Source organism: Lactuca serriola, chromosome 7, assembly GCF_051521515.1.
Source record: "Lactuca serriola cultivar US96UC23 chromosome 7, Lser_US96UC23_V15, whole genome shotgun sequence".
Classification (NCBI taxonomy): domain Eukaryota; kingdom Viridiplantae; phylum Streptophyta; class Magnoliopsida; order Asterales; family Asteraceae; genus Lactuca; species Lactuca serriola.
In genome coordinates this window covers 164,776,881-164,784,083 of record NC_136414.1, presented here as the reverse complement: position 1 = coordinate 164,784,083, position 7,203 = coordinate 164,776,881, and positions in this window count along the sequence as shown.

Below are 7,203 nucleotides of genomic sequence, written 5' to 3'. Positions count from 1 at the left end.
TGTTAGAATAGTATAAACAGAAAAATGTACGGTGTAGCGTATGCTGAAAGACCCCAACTTTCGTATTTATGAAAGACCCAAACTTTCATACTATTCCAACATTATTCTTAAGTTACTTCCTCAAAACATGCTACATGCATATTTATAAAACAATATTGATAAAGTGATTACAAAGGATTGGATACAAACCGACTAAGTTTTATTACATTTCATGTCTACCCAGGAATCTATTATTCATATACATACTTGAACATTAGAATACAGAGAAATAGTATTAACTATTCTAAATCTTTCAGCAGTATAAAACTAAATTGGATACTCATCACCTGCAATTGTTAAACATTGAGAGGGATAAGCGATAACGCTTAGTGAATTCAATAAATAGATACAATATAATCTTATGCCTTATATATACCAATATGACAGAAGCAAAAGGGAACAAGAACAACAATAGCATATGTGTATCATATGTCACGCTTTCAATATCAACTCAAGATTTGATTCAAAGATTTACGATCAATGAGACATAACAATTTCACTACTTGATATACATCAATAAAGCTTTTGGCCCAAACGGCACAGAAGATATACAACTTCGGATTAACATTTTGGTAGATTTCAGGCTTAAAGCCCTGTCTAACCATTTGCCAATACCATAGAATAGAGTTCATTCTCTTACGGAGTCATGCTCTACATGGTCAGAGGCTACATACCAGTCCTATCTAACCTTCTGCCAATGCCATAGAATAGAAGTCATTCTCTTACGAGACATGTTCTACATGGCCAGAGGCTACATACCAGTACCACCGTGAATCTAAGTCCTTTCACTGATCACAAGGTCAAAGGTATATCTTTGCTTATTAAAAATAGCGAATAAAAATAACACGGGAAAATAACCCGGAATAATAACACTGAAAAGCACATAGCACGTATAACACATAACATACAATTGTTCCTATATATTGAACTCACCGTGAACTAACCGGGGCTAAAATATTAATTTGGGCAGTACTTCGGCTCTAAATATGACTTTCGTCGTTGAAAACCGGGAGTTTTCTTGAAAACCGGGCTCTGCGAAGGTAGAGCTTCGAAACCGAAAAGATAAATTTTTTCGAGCTTCTCGGGAGTCTCGGGGCGTGTTTCAGGCTTTGGAATCAGTACCGGGGCTTCGGGGGAAGTCGGAATAGTAAAAATATCAAAAAGGGGGGTGAAAGTGGCAATTTTTCAAAATTACCCGAGAGGTCTCGCAGCCCCCTTGTATTTATAGGGAGGTCCAAAGTCGGCTAAGGAAGAGGAGTCAACAGCGAGGACACGCGGCATCAGCTGGGCGAGGGTGCGCAGGTGGCTCGCACGTGGGTTGCGCATGCGAGGGGCTCGGTGTCGGCTTCTGATTGGACCAAGGCGAGGCTTCGGACGTGGCACCTCTGCGAGGCTCGCACACGTGATAAAGGGCACGCGTCGGATTCTTAGCGGACCGGACTTCGGATGCGAGGGCAGGCGACACGTCTCGCCAGCTGGCTTCGGTGACTCACCAATTTCGGATACGTGGCATGTCTCAAGCGAGGGTGACGTGGCCGAAGTCCACGTATGCGAGATTTCTCGGTTTTTGTGCAAAAACTTCTAAAATCCATAACTTTCACATACGAGCTCCGTTTTTGACGTTCTTTATATGCACGCGTAGCTAAAATTATGCTCTACAACTTTCGTTTAGACTTCGTCGGCTAATTTTGACTTTAATTTTAATATTATTATTTTTAACAGACCGGGACAGGAAAATCCGTTAAAAATCCATAACTTCTTCATCCGACATCCGTTTTCGTCAGACTTTTTACCGTTGTACTACAAATGACGAGACCTTCAATTCTCGTTTAGGTTGTGTCAGCTAAAAATCACTCGATCTAAAATTCGAGTTTTTAGTTGTCTACTGCTAATCTTGAAACTTAGAAAAATCGTAACTCCCTCATACGAAGTCAGATTCAAACGGTCTTTATATGAAAGTTGATTATTTTTACGAGTTCTACAACTTTAATTACATCACTAAGGCTAAAAATTAGTTTATCGAAAACTAAATTTTTACGCGACAAAGTATTTTCCGGATTTATCACGGATCTTCGTTTGGTCATAACTTCTTCGTTATAACTCGGATTTCGACGAGGTTTTCGCCTAAATGTTTCTAACGAGATTATCTACAACTTTCAATAATAAAATTTTACTTATTCCAAATTTTATATTTTCGCTATATTTTACTATTTGGCTATTAATTGGAATCTCATAAGACTTCCAATATTTTATGAGTGATTCTAAACATAGTTTTACTTCATTTCTAGTAAAAACTATCTGTTAGAACTCAACACTCAATTTTATTTATTTTTAATAATAACAATACACAATTTCAGAATGTGTATGTTACATATGCATTCGATTGGTTTTGTAATGGTATGCATGGAATTGGACATGGATGTTGATGGAGAGAAGAAAACACGATTGGGGTAATTATTTGTGATGTTAAAGACATATTTGCAATAGGTTTAAAGGATTTTTTTTTTTGGGGGGGGGGGGGGGGGTAAATAGTGGTTGCATTGGTGTTATCAAAGGAGGTGTTTGTATGTTGTATTTGAGGTTAGATGGTGTTCCTACCATCACTAATGTGTTTTGAAGAAGGATATTGGTGTTTTGGATTTGGGTTACCGTCAGCGACTGCGATCTGGCTGTCGGAGGGAAAAGTGGTTGTGTTAAGACATGCGTTAACCCTGGCTTCCAGATTTTACTCAATGGGTCCATTGATGTCTTACACATGATTGGTGTAATCATTACTAGTGGTGGAGTTCGAATTCTAGTGGTTACATCGAACAAATTATGCTTTGAGCTACTCCATTGTCTTCACCAGTTTCTTTCTTCGCCATCACTTAAAATGGAGTTGTATAGCGTTTGTTCTTCTTGCAGACAACAGATGGTGCCAATGATGCGACGTCAATTCCATTAGCTATTGCAGCAATAGAGGAGCTGTGATCAGAATATGTACTTACATATACACACACATAAAGAAGAAAAGAACGCCAATCACTTCCCAGAAGGAGGTCCCGAGAGGACGCTCCGATGATCTAGTCCGTGAATGGTCAGAAAGTGTATGTGTGACAACCCGAAATTTCTATCTTGTACAAACCCTACATTCAATCAAAGTTAGACTGACTCCTGCTAACTTTTAGCTCTATTTAGAGTCCGTTTGGGTGTTTTTAATCTTAATGCATCAAAAGAACAAATGAAAGGAAGTATCTTCTAGGGTTATTGTGCATCAATCAAACCTTAAACCCCATTAAAAAGGTGTTTATGGCCAAACTTCATGAGTTTGGGTCGTAAACTCAACCTTGGCCATGAACTCATGCTATAAGCATGAGTTTACATCCTTTTTGATCATTTCCTTCATTTTAAGTTCAAGAACCTCCATTTCTTTCTCAAGTATCATAAGATCTTCATCTCAATCTTCCAAAAATGTAAGCATTTCTTCTTTTGATTTGTTGTTACATCTCCTTATCTAGTGATTGTTCATGATTTCATCCATGAAATCTCTTCATTTTGTTAGATCTTCAAGTGTTCTTCATTTCACCAAGAACACCAAGAACACACACTAGTGTTCTTGGACTTTAAACACCCTATCAAGCTTCTATATTGTAAGTAATCTTGCATTAGCTTGTTATATGCTTGAATCACTTAGTTTACACCTTGAAAACATCAAGAAATCAAGATCAAAAGAGAGTTTACGGCCAGGGCAATCTCCTTGGGCCGTAAACCCTAATGATTGGTGCAAAGTTGCCCTAACTCCTTCCTTAGCCTTAGAACTAGGTCCAGAACACTTCCAAAATGAGTAAAGGAACTTAAACATCAAAATGGTACAAGTTACCATGAGTTTACGGCCGTAAACTCATTAGGGCCGCAAACCCTAGGCCATTAACTTATGGGGAGTTTACTCTTGGGCCGTAAACTCCAAGGTGAAGCCCTACAACCCTTAGATGCAACCCTTTTGTACTTATAACACTTAAATCAAAGTGTTTTCCATGTTCTATGGTGTCTATACTTGCTTAATTAGTTGTTTAATCACTAATTAGATACATATATGTGTCATTATATGTTAACTAGGATCTGTGTGTGTGTGTGTTCAAGTCTTCACTTGGCACTTAGCATCCTATACAGAAGTTTCATCCAAACCACTCACTACAGGTGAGTTCATACCCCTTAATCTACCTTTTAAATGATTTTAAATGCTTTTATGGGGGGGGGGGGGAATACAAGTTGAAACATTATAGTTATTATATCAATCACATGTGATTAATAACTATCAAACTAATGGATTTACTATACTTTTAGCTATTTCATCAATCAAAATAATTCAAATGTTTATCAAACTCTTTTACATGTTAAACTCTTTACCAAACTTGTTCTTACATGACAAACCTTTTCCTTTAAATCTTTTACACTTATATATTGTCTAAACCTTGTCTAATGCATATATAGTTATATAAGTAAGGTTTGAAGGACTTAGGACTGATAACACACTTTATTTCCTGTTCCTTGTTTGGTTGTGGACATAGAGTACCCTGTTGTTTGTCCAAGTGTCGTTTCATCCTTAGTTATAAATTATGTATATATGTATAGACTATAGACATAAAAGCTTTTATCTCAGTTCAATACACTTAGTTATACAAACAACTTTACTTGTAAACTATAATAGGTATAGTTTAGGAAGACACTACTCATTACTTCTAGTACATTGAAACATACAAAGAGTCAGTTCATACATGAGTCAATACATACTATTATGAGAAACTAAGAGAACATACTATTGTGAGAAACTAAGAGAACATACTATTACGAGAAACTAAGAAAACATACTATTACGAGAAACAATACGTACTATACACTATACAAGAGAACATACTATGACGAGAAACAAAGAAAACACACTACATACTAGACAGAGAGAACATACATTACACTAGTACATACAATACATATACAAGAATACTATAACATAAATGTGAACCATTATTTCGGGGCATGGCATCACTGTCATGGCTCGTTTTGTAGCCAGAGTCTTCTGGAGGGAGAGCGTGAATTTGTGTATAGATCTATACTAGATTGACTATGCTACACCTTGCTGTTCGCTACAGTGGGACTTGCAAGTCTACGGGTGCCAGATGTCATTTCTTCCGACGTCTTTCATCTTCGTGTTATTAGTCGAAAGTATGGTGCAACCATTTCACATTTTACCTTAAATAACAATTGGTTTAAGGTAGTTAGTACAACAGTAGTTACTATAATTCAACACTACAGTACTTTATTATTTCCCCATTGCATTCACATTGTGATCTTCTCACATAAAGGGTAATGCGAAAACTATATTTTTGGTTAATGATAGTCACACTTGGGAAAATTACACTCTTACAAGAAACAAACATACAGAACATTTGATGCCTTGGTATAAGGCTACGTTTAGTAGTAAATATAGGATTTTCTAGGAGATTCAAACATTTACTACAAACTTATACATCAAACACTTACAAACGTTTTCATACAAACAACGACACTAAAATGCTTATGAACTCACCAGCTTTAAAACTGATCAACTCTTTCAAAATAACTTGTATTCTCAGGTCATCAGTAGACAGGTACCGATGCCAGGTTTTGAGAAGATGGAGCTCATTCAAGACTCATCTTTTATTTTGATTTACATTTTTGGTGTCTTATAAACTTCACAAAACACACTTGTATTAAATTATATTATTAATGCAATGGATGATGTTGTTGCTTGTTTACTACTATGCTTTATTGTGATACTGTACATGACGTCCTTCACCCCGAACGTTTCCGCCGTTCCGGTTTTGGGGTGTGACAATATGAGTGGGTGTAATGTTAGAGAGGCGATCCGCATACATGAGTCATGTTCATCCTTATATAGTTAGGGTTTCTGACTTCTGGAGTAGGGACCAGACAAAACGAATTTGTCGGTGTGTAGAGACATGGATTGGTCCAGCTATCCCTTGAATGATCCTTGCAGAATATGATTGGTGTAGAGGGAATATTGATAGTGGCACAAGCATTCTATTGTCATGTCGTCTTCCATTGTGTGACTTCTTGGTGAGTGTGTAGAACGAGTGGTTCATTGCTTGCCAAGATGGTTTGCTGTCTTGTTACTCAGCTTACCCGCCAGATGGTCATACCAAGTTTCGTCACACGGGTTTTCGTGATTTGCTAAGCAGCAAGCCTTCCCTAATAATTTTCTAAGGGATTCCTTGCCGTCGGGAGTGGGTAGTTAATATCTTGGTTGACGGCCTTAGAGGGTTGTTGTTATTCCTTTGTTACTTCGTGACGTATACATAAGGGTACGTCATCAGTTCCTATTGTGGATGCTTTAATGTTTTTTTCCGATTAACTAGGCATAGGCATATGTAAAAATTAATTTAAACAAACTTATTGTTAATGCATTTTAAACCGTAAAATATATGTGCATTTTAAAACCCTGGATGGTTGGATAATGAGTTGTTGCTCATTTCATTTGGGTGTGACAATATGGTGCTTAATATGACAATTATGTTATAATTCCTATGTTTTAGTTTAAAATGTAACAAAAATAGCAACCTACAATCATCTTAAAACCAATTCATCTACAACTTAAGATTATAAAAATAGTTACATGTAATACAAGGTAGCTACCTACGATCTAAGTATCATGGTAATCATGAGAAAAAATAGTTTATAGTAGTTACAAAATACAATGATTTAATCATTTCAACAGATAGTTGAAGGATCTTTGATAGAGTATGTGTTGGAAGGTGTATACATTCAGAAAACATCCAAATGAAATCATTTATATGTAATTTCTGAAAGGATCAACATTCAATATATTTGATACAATTTCTGAATGAATCAAAAACATATGAACTATCAAGAAACTTTACATTCTGTTAACTATTAAGATGTTGGAATCAGTCAATAGTAAATGATTTAGTTTTAAACCAAAATTTTGGGCTTCATACATAAAAGGTATGGATGAGCAAAAACCGAATTGGAAACCAAAAAACCAAAAAACCAAAAAACAACAAAATCGAAAATTCAACATATGAGTTTGAATTTTTATAAAAAACAATATTATCAGTTTGGTTCGGTTTGAATTATACATCCGTCCATCAAAACCGAACCGACCTATGA